A 13,785-nucleotide genomic window follows, 5' to 3' on the forward strand; every position below is an offset into this window, starting at 1 on the left:
GAAGCAATTTGCTTTCAGTTGGCAAGGCCAGCAATATACATTCACTGTCCTACCTCAGGGATATATCAACCCCCCAGCTCTACGTCATAATTTAGTTCACAAGGACCTTGATTGCCTTTCCCTTCCACAAGATATCACACTGGTTTGTTGTATTGATTACATTATGTTGATTTGACTCAGTGAACAAGAAGTAACAATGACTCTAGACTTATTGGTGAGATATTTGCATGTCACAGGATGGAACATAAACCCAACAAAAATTCAAGAGACTTATACTTCAGAAAAATTTTTTGGTATGGGTCATGTAGAGATATCCCTTCTAAGATTGTTGCATCTGGTCCCTCCTACAGTCAAAAAAAAAGCACAAAGTGGGCCCCTTTGGATTTTGGAGGCAACATTTTTCTCATTTGAGTGTTACTCCAGCCTATTCACTGAGTGACTTGAAAAACTATGAGTTTTAAGTGGGGCCCAGGTCAAGAGAAGGCTGTGTAACAGGTCCAACCTGCTGTGCAAGCTGCTCTGCCTCTTGGGCCATGTGATCCAGCAGATCCAATGGGACTTGAAGTGTCAATGGCAGATAGGTATGCTATTTGGAACCTTTGGCAGGCCCCTATGGTGGAATCGCAATGCAGGCTCTTGGCATTTTGGAGCAAAGCCCCGCCATTCTCTGTGGGAAACTACTCTCTTTTTGAGAAGCAGCTCTACTAAGGCCTGCTACTGGCTTTAGTAGAGATTAACTCTTAATCATGTGCCATCAAGTTATTATACAACCTGAGCTACCCACCATAAACTGAGTGTTGCTTGAGCCACCATGCTATAAAATTGGTCACACACAGTAGCACTCCATCATCAAATGGAAGTGGTATATACGTCATCAGGACCAAGCAGGCTCTGAAAGCACAAGTAAGTTACATGAAGAAGTGGCCAAAATGCCATGGTCCCCGCTCCTGCTATACTGTTTTCTCTCTCTTAGCCTGCACCTATGGCTCATGGGGAGTTCCTCAGGATCAATTGACAGGGGAAGAGAAGAGTTGGGCCTTGTTTACAGATGGTTCTGCACAATATGCAGGCACCACCACAAAGTGGACAGCTGCAGCACTACAGCCCCAATCTGAGAAATCTCTGGAAGACAATGGTGTAGGCAAATCCTTCCAGGGGGCAGAACTCTGAGCAGTGCACTTGGTTGCTCACTTGCTTGGAAGGAGAAAAGGGCAGATGTATGATTAGATACTGATTCATGGGCCGTGGCCAATGGTTTGAATGTGTGGTCAGAGACTTGGAAGGAATGTGATTGGAGAATTGGCAACAAGGAAATTTTAGAAAGAGATATGCAATAGATTTCTCTCAGTGGGGAAAAAGCCCAAAGATATTTGTGTCTCAAGTGAATATTTACCAAAGGGTGACCTCAGCAGAGGAGGATTTTAATAATCAAGTGGATAGGATAACCCATTCTGTAGATACCAGTCAGTCTCTTTCCCCATAACCCCCGTCATCACACAATAGGCTAATGAACAAAATGGCTATGATGGCAGGGATGGAGATTATGCATAGTTCAGCAACATGGATTTCCATTCACCTAGGCTGACCTGGCTATGGCCACTGGTGAGTGCCCAATCACTGAGTGAGAAAGTGCCAACACTGAGCCTCTAATATAGCACCATTCCTCTGGGTGATCAGCCAGCTCCTGGCGGCAGGTTGATTACATTAGACTGCATCCTCCATGAAAGAGGCAGTGTTTTGTTCTTACCAAAGTAGGCACTTACCCTGGATATGGACTTGCCATCTCTGCCTGCAATGCTTCTCTCAAAACTACAATCCATGGACTTACAGAATGTGTTATCCACTGTCATGGTAACAGCATGACAGTGAATAACACATGCATTGCATGATCAAGGAACTTATTTTACAGCAAAAGAAGTGCAGCAATGGATCCGTGCTCAATTCACTGGTCTTACCATGTTCCCCACCATTCTGAAGCAGCTGGCCCAAAAGAATGGTGAAATGGCCTTTTGAAGACTCATTTACAGCACTAGCTGGGTGGCAATATCTTGCAGGGCTGGGGCAAGGTTCTCCAGAAAGCTCTATATGCTTTGAATTAGCATCCAATATATGGTGATGTTTTTCCCATAGTCAGGATTCATGGGTGCAGGAATCAAGGGGTGGAAATGAGAGTAGCACCGTTCACCATTACTCTCAGCAACTTTCCTTTTGCTTTTTGATCCTGTGATCTTATGCTCTGCTGGCCTAGAGGTCTTAGTTTTAAAGGGAGGGATGCTTCCATGAGGAGACACAATGATTCCACCGAACTGAAATTTAAGACTGCCCCCCAGCCACTTTGGATGAATCAACAGGCAAAGAAGGGAGTTACTGAGCTGGATGGGATGATTGATTCTGAGTACCAAGGGGAAATTGGACTACCACTCCATGTGGAGGAAGGGAAGAGTATATCTGGAATACAGGAGATCCTTTGGATGTCTCTTAGTATTATCATGCCTTGTGATTAAGGTCAATGGAAAACTACAACAACCCAATCCAGGCAGGACTGCTAACAGCCTAGACTATTCAGAAATGAAGGCTTGAGGACCCCACCACGTAAAGAACCACAATCAGCCGAGGTAGTGGAAGAAGAACGGGTAGTGGAAGAAGGCAGTTATAAACACCAACTATAACCACATGACCAGTTATAGAAATGAGGACTACATTTGTCATGAGCAATTTTTCCTTATTTTGTTATAAATATGTTTGCATATGTGTATAACATCTTTGTTTTCTCCCCTTTCTTATTCCCTTATCATGTAATGAGATGCATTGACTTCACATCATAGTATTTAAGTATTGTTAACATCACACCTTAGTATTTAAATTACAGGCTATCAAGGAGTAGAGTAAACATCACTCAAAGATTTTATCTCCTCTTCTGGGGAAGGGGTTAATGCATTTTCACTTGTATGCAGAATAGTTGTATCATGTTAGGCAGAATTATGACCTCATAATTGTCTGTACTTGGAGATTAAGTATGGTTTAAGGGGGTGCATAAGTGCCGAGTTGACAAGGGCTGGACTTGTGATGGTTAGTTTTATGTGCCAACTTGACTGGGCCATAGGGTGCCTAGATATTTGGTCAAACATTATTCTGAATGTTTCTATGAGGATGTTTTTGGATGAGATTAATACTGAAATCTATAGAATGAGTAAAGCAGATTGTCCTTCCTAATGTGAGTGGGCCTCATGTAATCAGCTGAAGGTTTGAATAGAACAAAAAGGCTGACTCTCCCTTGAGTAAGAGAGAATTCTTCCTGCCTAACTCCCTTCACACCAGGACAGTAGCTTTTTTTCCTGCCTTTGGACTTTAACCAAACACCAGCTCTCCTGGTTCTCAGGCCTTTGACTTGGACTGGAAATAAACCATTAGCTCTCCCAAGTTTCCAGCTTGACAATTCACCCTGTGGATCTTGGGATTTTCCAGCCTCCATAATAGCATGAGCCAATTCCTCATAATAAATGCATTTACATCCTACTGACTCCGTTTCTCTGGAGAACCTTGAATAATACAGCTACAATGAATTATCACTTTTAGACATTAATTTGCATTTGATTTGTTAAGGATTTTTGTGCTATGTTTATGAAGGCTATTGCTCTGTAATTTTCTTGTAAGTCTTTGCAAGGTTTTCCTGTCAGGATTGTGTTGGCTTCATCAAATGAGTTTTGAAATATTCTCTCCTCATTTATTATCTGAAATTGTTTAAGACTAGTATTTTTCACTAAATGTTTGATAGAATTCACTAGTGAAGTTTCTCTAAGCCTGGAATTTTCTTTGGGGGATATTTTTAATAGTAAATTCATTTTCTCCGATAGGTATAAGTCTACACAGATTTATATCTGATTCTGTGTCCTTTATCTAGAGAGTTGGGCTTTACAAAAAACTCGTCCATCATGAATGTGGTCAAATTTACTTGCATAAACTTATTCATAATTTTCTCCTATTGTCCTTTTAATTTCTTAGTATATGCACGGATATTCTCTCTTTTATTCTTGATTAGGTAATTTGGTTTTTCTTTTTGCTTATGTGATCAGTTTTTCCAGGTGTTTAATTAACATTATTCAAAGAAACCGTTCTTTGTTTTGTTCATTTTCTCTGTTTCTATGTGTTATACTTTTACCAGTTTCTGTTCTCTTCTCTACTTTTTTTCTTCTACTAATTTTAAATTAAATTTGCTTGCCTTCTTAAACTGGAAACTGCAATAGTTTATCTTAAGCCTTTAAAGCTTTTCAATATAAATATTTAAAGCAAAATACAACGAAAAATTCTAAACAGTTTTTTAGCTGCATTAAACACATTTTGATGTATTTTGTTTGTTATAATTTAGTTAAGAATATTTTATATTTTTCCCTACAATTCCTTTCTCAATTCATAGGTTAAAGTATACTGTTAATTTTCAAATATTTAGTGATTCATAATTCAATTTTATAATGATCACAGGACAGTTGTTCTATGATTTCAGTCTTTGAAATTTGGTGATACTTGTTTTATAGGGAACATATGCCTATCTTGGTGAACTATGCACACTTGAAAAGAGTGCAGATTCTGTAGTCATAGGATGTAGTTTTCTATTATTGTCAACTAGGAGCAGATGGTTGATAATGCCATTTTGATTTTATGTATCTTTTATATGTTCTTAATGATTTTTTGGCCTAACTACTATATCGATTATTGAGAGAGAGCTACTAAAAAATCCAACAATGATTTTTCTTTAGTTGATTTCCTTCTTTTGCTCTCAGTTTCTCAATTCTCTCAGGTCCCTTCTTGTACTTTGAAGCTATTGTTGTCAGGTACAAAGTAATTTATAAATGCTATATCTTCCTGATGTATTGACCCTTTTATCCTTATGAAATGTCCATATTTATCTTTGTTAATATACTTAGTCTTGAAGTCTATTTTGACTGATATAAATAGAGCAATGTTTGCATGAACTGTCTTCTTCCATCCTTCATATTCAGTGTATTTGTTTCTTTGTATTTAAAGAGTGTCTCTGGTAGATAATATGTGGTTGGGTCTTATAATTGTATCCAGTCTGACAATCTTTGCCTTTTAATTGTAGTGTTTATTATATTCATATTTAATGTAATTAATGATATGATTGGATTTAGGTTGACACCTGTGCTTTTTTTGTTTCTATTTGCATCATCAATTTTTGTTCCTCCATTTCTCCTTTTCTGCTTTTTTGAGGGGGTTATCCAAAAATTTAATGCTCCATTAGCTTTTTAGCTATATCTCTTTGCTCTGAGAATTAAAATATACATCTTTTACTTATTATAATTTACTTTGAGCTACTCCTGTATTAACTCACATGAACTATTAGAACCTTGCAACAGTCTTGTTACATTTATTTCCCACCAATTACGGTGCTATCATGTGTAATGTAATTGCATGTGTAATGCAATTATATTTTGCATACATGTGTACAAATATTATAAATTATATGATACAGTATCGTAACTTTTGCATTAAGCCAACCTATGTCTTTTAAAGAAACATATACAGAGACAGCTATATAGGTAGCTCTAGATACATACATACATAATATATATAATAAATTTTGTATATTTGTCCACATAGTTACACTTTAAAGAGAAAATCATTCTTTCTCATAGATCCTACCTATCACATGATGTCATTTTCCTTCAGCCTGAATATCTTCATTTAGCATTTATTGTAGTATGGGTCTTTTGGCAATGAATTCTGTTTTGTTTTTTTAAACTAAAATATCTTTATTTCGCCTTAATTTGTGACACATTTTTTCTTATATATAATTCTGATTTAGCAGGATTGTTGTTTATACCTTTCTTTTAGCATTTAAAAAATATCATTCAATTGTTTCTCCTCCATTTTGACTGATAAGAAGTTACCTTAGTATTTTTTACCCCAGAGGCACTGAGCCTTTTTGTCTCTGGCTACTCCAAGATTCTCTCTTTAGCTTTGGATTGCAGCAGTTTGACTAAGATGCACCTGTGTGTGATTTTCTTTGTATTTATACTACTTGCTGTCCATGAGCTTCTTTGACTTATAAATTGATGTTTTTCAGCAAATTTGAGTAGATTTCAGCCATTGTTTTCTCAAGTTGTTTTGTTTTTGTGCTGTTCTAACCCATTCTTTCTTATCTTGCCTCCTGGAATTCTAAATATATGTATGTTAGACCTTTCATTATTGTCCCAGGGACCTCTGAGGGTGCTTGAATAAATTCAAGTGTCTTTCATCTCTCACTTCTCTTTGTTCTTTAGATTGGATAATTTCTATTGATGTTTCTTCAAGTTCACTGACTCTTATGCCATCTCAAATCTGTTTTGAAGCCCCTTCAGTGAATGTTTCATGTCAGTTATTGTACTTTTCAGATCTATAATTCCCATTTTGTTCTTTTTTTAATAGTTTCTATTTCCATGCTGAGATTCTCCATCTGTTCATCCATTGTGCACATATTTCTCTTTAAGAACTTAAAAATATTTGTATGTGTTGTTTTAAAGTCTTTGCTCATTGTAACATCTGGATCACCCTGGGGTTTGTTTCCATTGATTTTTCATAAGCCTGGGTCACATTTTCCTTTATTTTTACATATCTGCTGAGTTTTATTTGGATACTGTACATTATGAATGATACGTTATAAAGATTCCAAATTCTGTTATGTTTATCTGCAGAGTGTTTTTTTTAACAGCAATTATTATATAATTGATACACAAAGAACTGCACACATGGAATGCGTATAATTTGATGAGTTTGGACATATGCAAACACCTGTGATACCCTTACCACAATCAAGGTAATAGACATATCCAGTGGAGTGATTTTTTAAAATTTTAGCGGGCAGTCAATTTGACGGTCAAACTCCGCCACCTCTATGTTGGTGGTAGCTGAACTCTACACTCAGTAATTTCAGCCTCCACCCGCTGCTTTTTTTCTGGACCCCCTGGCCTCCCTGCAATTAGTTTAGTGGTCAGCCAAAAGACTGGGTAGATTTTACACACTTATTTTGGGGCTCATCCTCACTGTAGTCCCCTACTTTTCAAGATTTCTTCCCAAACATCCTGACTGCCCTGACAAACTAAACCTATATTCTCCAACACCTCAGCATGTAAAGTTGTGTCAGCTATACTTGATATTTTTTTAGTCAAAGCACCACAAAATGGCAAGTCTCATCTATTTCAAAAGGAGTCTCCACTCCAGGTTCTGCTTGTTCTTAGTCACTCTTCAGTGCCTTCAGATAGTTAGTTATTTGTTTTTTAAGCTTTGTTTGGGTTTGATAATTGTTACCAATGGGAGGGTTGGTCTAACTAAGTCATTCCATCCAAGCCAAACCCCCAAATCCTTTATTGTTAATCCAAAGGCTAACAATTCAAGAATCACAAGGGTCACCAGTGTTTAACAAAATGTGTTTAGCAAGTGTTTAACACATGTTTAACAAAATGTGAACAACACAGCAAGAGGCTGAGGGACTGGGGTCATCTCTTTTTCATGAGTTTTCTTCAATAACAGAGGAAATTTTATTGATTATTCTGTGTATTTTCCCCTAGACATTTTACTAAAGAATTAGGACAAATCTGATGAGAACAAATTTTTGTTAAAAAAAAAAAAGATTATGGATAATGTTTGAAATCCTGCCAAACACCAGTTATTCCCCACCTTCTATTTCCCAGGTGTAGGGAGTTAAAAGAATCAAGGTTATATAACATTCAAGTCTGTTATTGTAATCGACAGGCATGACCTATTTCAACACTTTAAGTCCCCCAGTATATGAAAAACTGACATAAAAAGAATTGGGACCAGCTCTTCCCTCTTTGAACTGAGGCCCTAAAAGGAAGAAATAGGTAAACCGCTGCGCTGGAGATTAAGATCAGCTATAACGAGAGACTATTTCTCAACATTGAAAGTGATAAAACCCTTCAATGGGTAGCCAACGGCAGCATCTGAGGGAATGTTTATGTGAGTGTGTGTGTGTGTATGTGTGGGTGTGAACACGCAATTTACTGTATCTCTTCTGTGTTTAAAAACAATAGCGTATGCTTGTATCTTTCATGAGTTTTTAATCAAGGCACTGTCATAAAGGAGTGTCTCAAATATTTAAAAGATGCCATTTAAAAATAGGCCCTTTTGTCCAGGATGCATAAGGAGCAGCCAGCACAATAATGTGGCAGGGTCACTCATCTCCGTTCTTTGGGACTTTGGATCCCTTCAAAATAAAGATAAGTTCAACTAAGTGTCACTACTATTTCAGATCCTTTCCCCACTACCCCAAATATAGTACTTTCTAGTCACATAATTAGTATTTAATAAATATTCAAGTGCCAGAATGTTCTAAAATTGTTTAAGCCTATGTACTAAAAAGGTAAAGACTGGGCATCACAGGAGCTTGTTCCAATACCCAACTCTGCCATCAAAAGGCAGGGCGATTGAAAGCTTGTTCTATGTTGTTACTGCTCTGACTCACACTGGGGACAGGCCTAAGGGTGTCCATGGCCATGGATGCTACAATGTCCAGTGGTTCCAGGATGGAGGAACAGTGAATGCTGCTCAGGTAAATCTGTAAAAATCACCTTTTTTCTGCTAGACACTCTCCACAGGCTTTTAGTCTTGTTACCACATAACCAGGGTTAAATTACTCATGGAAATAGGATCTGGGTCTGTGACTTTGACCACTTTCAAGACATATGTCCTAAGGGCTTACTAAGACCTGTTTTTTCCTTAGTGAAAATGTCTTTGAGCTAATTAAAGGAGAAATGACGAAACTGGAGATAGCCAACACCTGTATTTTTGCTCTATGGCACTGGGTTAGGCTTCTCCGGCTGCCACAACAGAATACCACAGACCGCGGGGCTTAAACAATTGAAAATTATTTTCTCACAGTACTGGAGGCTGGAAGTCCAAGATCAAAGTGCCAGCAGTATTGGTTTCTTCTGAGGCCACTCTCTTTGGCTTGCAGATGGCCAATCATTTGCTGCCTCTTCACATGGTTGTCCCTCTGGACAGGTACCATTGCTTTTGAGCTCTGTCTCCATGTTCAGACTTCCTCTTCTTATAAGGACATCAGTGAGATGGGATTAGGGCCCAGCTTCAGGGCCTCACTTTAACTGACTCACGTCTTTGAAGGCCCTATCTCCAAATACAGTCACCTGGATTAGGGCCGACCCTGATGACCTCATTTGACTTTGATTACCTCCTTAAAGGCCCCATCTCCAAATACCATCACATTTGGAGGTACTGAGGGTTAGGACTTTAACCTATGAATTTGGGAGGGGGACATAATATAGCCCGTAACAGGCGCCAAATCTATCAGCAGCCATTTTGGCACAATCACAAACATAACTAAAGATCTATCACAGAAAAGGCACATATATAATTGAGACCATTGAGAAACTGCATGATACAATTTATTCTCGTTGCTTACCTGTCCCCTGCAATATCTTCTGAATTTTTCTTCCACTTTCTTGCCAAAGGGAACATTTACAAGCCAAGTTAGCAATATTGGAATAAATAAAGTCCTAGGTTACCCAGATGATGAAACGTCCATAGCTTTTAAAAATCAAATTAAAAAAATATGATGTAGGAAAATGCAAACAAAACAATTTTAAGTAAAATAAGTACAAGACACAACTATTTACATATTATAGTCCTATTAACTTCCTTATAAGGTTTATATGAGGATTAAATTAGTTAATATATTGTCAACAAAAATAATCCATAACCAATCTATAAATGAAAATTTGGGTGAGTTTATTCTGAGCTGAAATCTGAGGACCATGGCCCAGGGCCTTTCTTCCCAAAGGAAGAAAGGGCACCGAAGAAGTGGGGTGCACAGAGTGGTTATATACCCCCAAACAGGGTGTTTCACATATGATTGAAATGTCCCTCCCACAACAGTCACAAGATTGCCCTGTCGGCACAGCACTTGATGGACACAGCAGGTAGTGAGTGGGTCTGCTATCTTGGTGGGCGTAGCAGGAGGCAAGTCTATTGTCTCCAGCTGGGCGGTCACAGGTGAGCACAGCAATCAGTTTCTAGCCTAAGGAAAGATGCTTAATCCTTAAGGAAATGCCAACGTTGGGAGGGGGAGGGAAGTTGCACCTTTGTCTCAAGGGCCTTTGTTCTTGCCATAGGGAATGTCTAAAGCAGATATACAAGGCATGCTCAACAGCCACGGTCAGGCCCTTTTGGAAAAACAAGGTCAGGCCGAATTAGGTTTACACAAAGTGGCTTCCTCATATACTCCAATATATCCTATTATTTGCCATTTTCATTTGTCAATATGTAATGCACTTAGAAGATTTTGTGGCATTAAGTAAGCATTCAATACATGATAACTTTTATTTTTTCTGGTATTACCATATAAAAGAAGAAATTTAAGAGTTTTAGTGTCCCCCTGGTTGTCTTCCTCTGTACTACAGTACTACGTGGATTTTCCACTGTCATTCATACTCCAGATTCCCTTGCACAGCCTCCTCTTTCATGTTCAACATCTCTAGTGAGGCAAGTGCCACAGGTGAGGCTGATATTTTAAGTCTAACTTACTTATCAGAGTCGAGAATTTCCTGAGAGTTTGCTTTGTGATTGAAATTGAGAGGAATACTTTTCTTCAGTGGGTTCTATTGACCAGTCTGTCAAAAACACACTAGATACAAAGAACTTAAATTATACAATTGTTTGGAGAAAGCTCTTGCAGCCTGTACTACCATTAGTCAGGAGGAAGCAGCTCTTATATTAATCAGGCCCCCTAAGGATGTTGACAAAGATAATAATTCTTTCCCAATGTGCTAATATAACTCTCAATTGTTTCATATTAAAACAAGAGAGGAAAAAGGCTTTGGGAAAGAATACACATTTTTAATGGAGGCTATAATTCTGTGTGAAGGGTTATCGGAATAGTTTGCACAAGAAATGAAATTATAACACTTATTCCACTGATACAGCCATTGAGAGAATGAAGCCAAAGTCCCATCATCCCTTGCAATAGAGGTTTGTAAGGATATAGCTGACTCTGTGCCGCTTCTGTCCATGGGCTTTTGCTTTTGTCTGAAAAGAACATATTGGTGTTATTAACCTTTGCCTAATCTGACTACATAGCCATATAAAAATTAAACAGCATTATAGCCACTGAATCTTTCCAGGTATTAATACATATTTAAAATAAATGACAAGTCACAAACATAGAAAGGATATATAGCTTCATGGATAACCTTCACCATGGTGGGTGCAGATAGTTAATAATAAATCTTAAGTTAATATGGTTTACTTGGCATAATTTTGACTCTATGAGATATATAAAATTCTGCCTCAGTTTGTTTAAACATATCAGAAATGTATAACTTGCCTGAGTAATTTTTGGTCCCTCCATCCTCTAGAAAACTACCAGATGCTTGAGCAGGACTGAGGTTTGTTCTAGTGAGAGCCCTCGGGGGAGCAGGACTAAGTCTCCTTGTTTAACTATAACTTCTTTTGAGTACCTAGCCATCACTGGATCTCACAGGGAAAATAGAAAATCCCCAATCAATTTAGAAGCACATTTAGACCCAGAAGATAGCCAATTAACGCATCTCAACTTCTCAGAAAGCCTGAGTACAAGCAGGTAGCCCCCAAGGCCCCAAGTAATGATTGCTATTTCCATCTTCATCCAGGAGGAAAAAAGCTGGAAACAGCCATTATTCCAAGAGTGTTTTGGGCCACTGATTTTTATCACCCAGGTAAGAATTATTTGCAATTAACATATAGAATCATAGCCTCTTAGAGCTATAAGGATCCACAGAGAAAATCTAAATCTAATCTAACACTGTCATTTTACAGATGAGCAGACTGAGGCCCATAGAGGTTCAGGGAATTGTCTGAGGTCACATGCTTGTTAGTAGCTCATCTGGGATATTGATCAAATGTGCTATTTCTAAAAGGCTTAATGGTGTTTGAAAAACATTGACTCTCCTGAGTAGCATAAACACTTCACCTTTGATGTTACTTATGCCATTGTTTGTAGAAAGTACAAAATTATGTTTCAACCCAGCTCCCACTTGAAATAAATGAAAATTAAAATGAGAATCAAAAGATTTTTGTTTAGAATTTGATGCTGCTTTAAGTAAAGCAGGGCTTAAAACAACTCTGCTGATGAATGTCTTGTGAGAATGGGGAGAAAGATGCCTGCCAAGGTCATGGATTAAAGAGATTGCTGGGCTTTAGTATTTTTCCCTCAAAGGCAGATGGAACCCCGTTCTCATTTTGAACATTTTTGTTATTTGACTTCTTGGACTTGGGGGTACTTTCTCCCTACTCTTCAGTCTGTGGCAGATTTGCAAGACTATGAGTGGCACCCGGTGTCCTGATCACTTCTTGTTTGTACCTCCATTTAGCTTGGAGAATAGGAAGGAAGCAGCTGGATAGAAAAAAAAAAGATAGTGGCTTGGCTGTTACTGTTTAATAGATAACTATGGTGTCTGAAGTCATAGCAATGAAATACGCAGGCATAATTAAATATATGTATATGTAGATTGGAAAACCTGGTTATAAATTAGTTGAGCCTGTTTGATTACTGGAGTCAAGTTAGTAATGAGACTAGCAGGATATTATACAGATTTAGAGGGTGTTGATGAAGTTGGGTACCTTGTAGAAAAGCGACATAATGCAGAGTAATAGAGGTCTCAGCTTGTCTGTACCATCCTTAACTGAACTAGGAATTTCATTTGAGAAGGGAGGGTTAGAGTCAATCTTGTATTTGGTATCAAGTAAACATGGAAGCTAGGATGTTAGGCAGGATTTCACCATCATTGTTGCCATTGTGCACCGTCCCCTGAGCACACACCGCCGATCAGAGGGAGAGACGCTTATCCGAGGTAAGAGGTCAGAAGTTTGCAGGGCACGGTCTCTGTAGAGGAGGTGAGGAATTATTGCAGCTACTCCATTGCATCACTTTCTCAGCTGTAAATGAGGCTTCTCATTAATGAATCATGCAGACAGACTGCCAGGGTCTCCACATTAATTGGCACTAATGGGAACATCTTATGGTTGAAGGGAGAGCTATGCGAGCCATTTTCAGTCTGATTTGATTTGGAAGGGAGCTTGGACAATTTACATTTTCCATGAAATTCCAGGACAGCCTTCCTTACACATCACCTTTGCACTCCAAACCACAAATAGGTTACTCAGTATCTGCAGAAAAGTCTACCAAATTCTTCATGAGGGAGAAGGAATATCAACAAGCGCTTAAATGACCTTTTCCTTTCTCTGTCCGGCATGGCACCTACGGAGAGTGTTTGAATTTGCTTTTGACTGTACAATGTGTGCTAAGGCCTAATGCAGTGTGTGTAATTTGTTTTAGTCCTTTGAGATCATTCATCAGAGATTCAGTGCAAGTTAGTCCCAGGGAAATTTTGACCAATAAATTTTGTTTAAAAAACGTCCCTCTCACGATAATGTACTGCTATTCCAACAAAATAGTCTGATGCAAAAGTTTAATCTGAGCTTCCTGGAATATTTTGGCCCTTAAGTGGAACTGACATGTATCATTTCTTTTTAGCCCCAAACAAAGAATCTCTTGTCATTAGTTTTGTGGTATATGTTTGGCATTGGGGAATGGATGTTCATAGCGTTGGTATAGTTCAGACTTTTTCAGATCAAGGAACAAATGGGTGAATGCCACCTCCCAGAACCCCGAAGCCCATACTACACCTTAGAGTGAATTGGGAAAAGGTGTGTCTGCCTTTAGGTGGATACACCTGCTCAGAGGCACACTGCCTGCAGCTTCCACTTGCTTCTTCAGTT

General features: G+C 38.4%; 1 pseudogene; it reads left to right on the forward strand.

Annotated features, from left to right (window-relative positions):
• The window catches only part of LOC106835031 (elongation factor 1-alpha 1-like), a 155,864-nt pseudogene that overhangs the window by 90,662 nt on the left and 51,417 nt on the right, over positions 1–13,785 (forward strand).

The sequence above is a fragment of the Equus asinus genome, chromosome 2 (genome assembly GCF_041296235.1).
Source record: "Equus asinus isolate D_3611 breed Donkey chromosome 2, EquAss-T2T_v2, whole genome shotgun sequence".
NCBI classification, from domain to species: domain Eukaryota; kingdom Metazoa; phylum Chordata; class Mammalia; order Perissodactyla; family Equidae; genus Equus; species Equus asinus.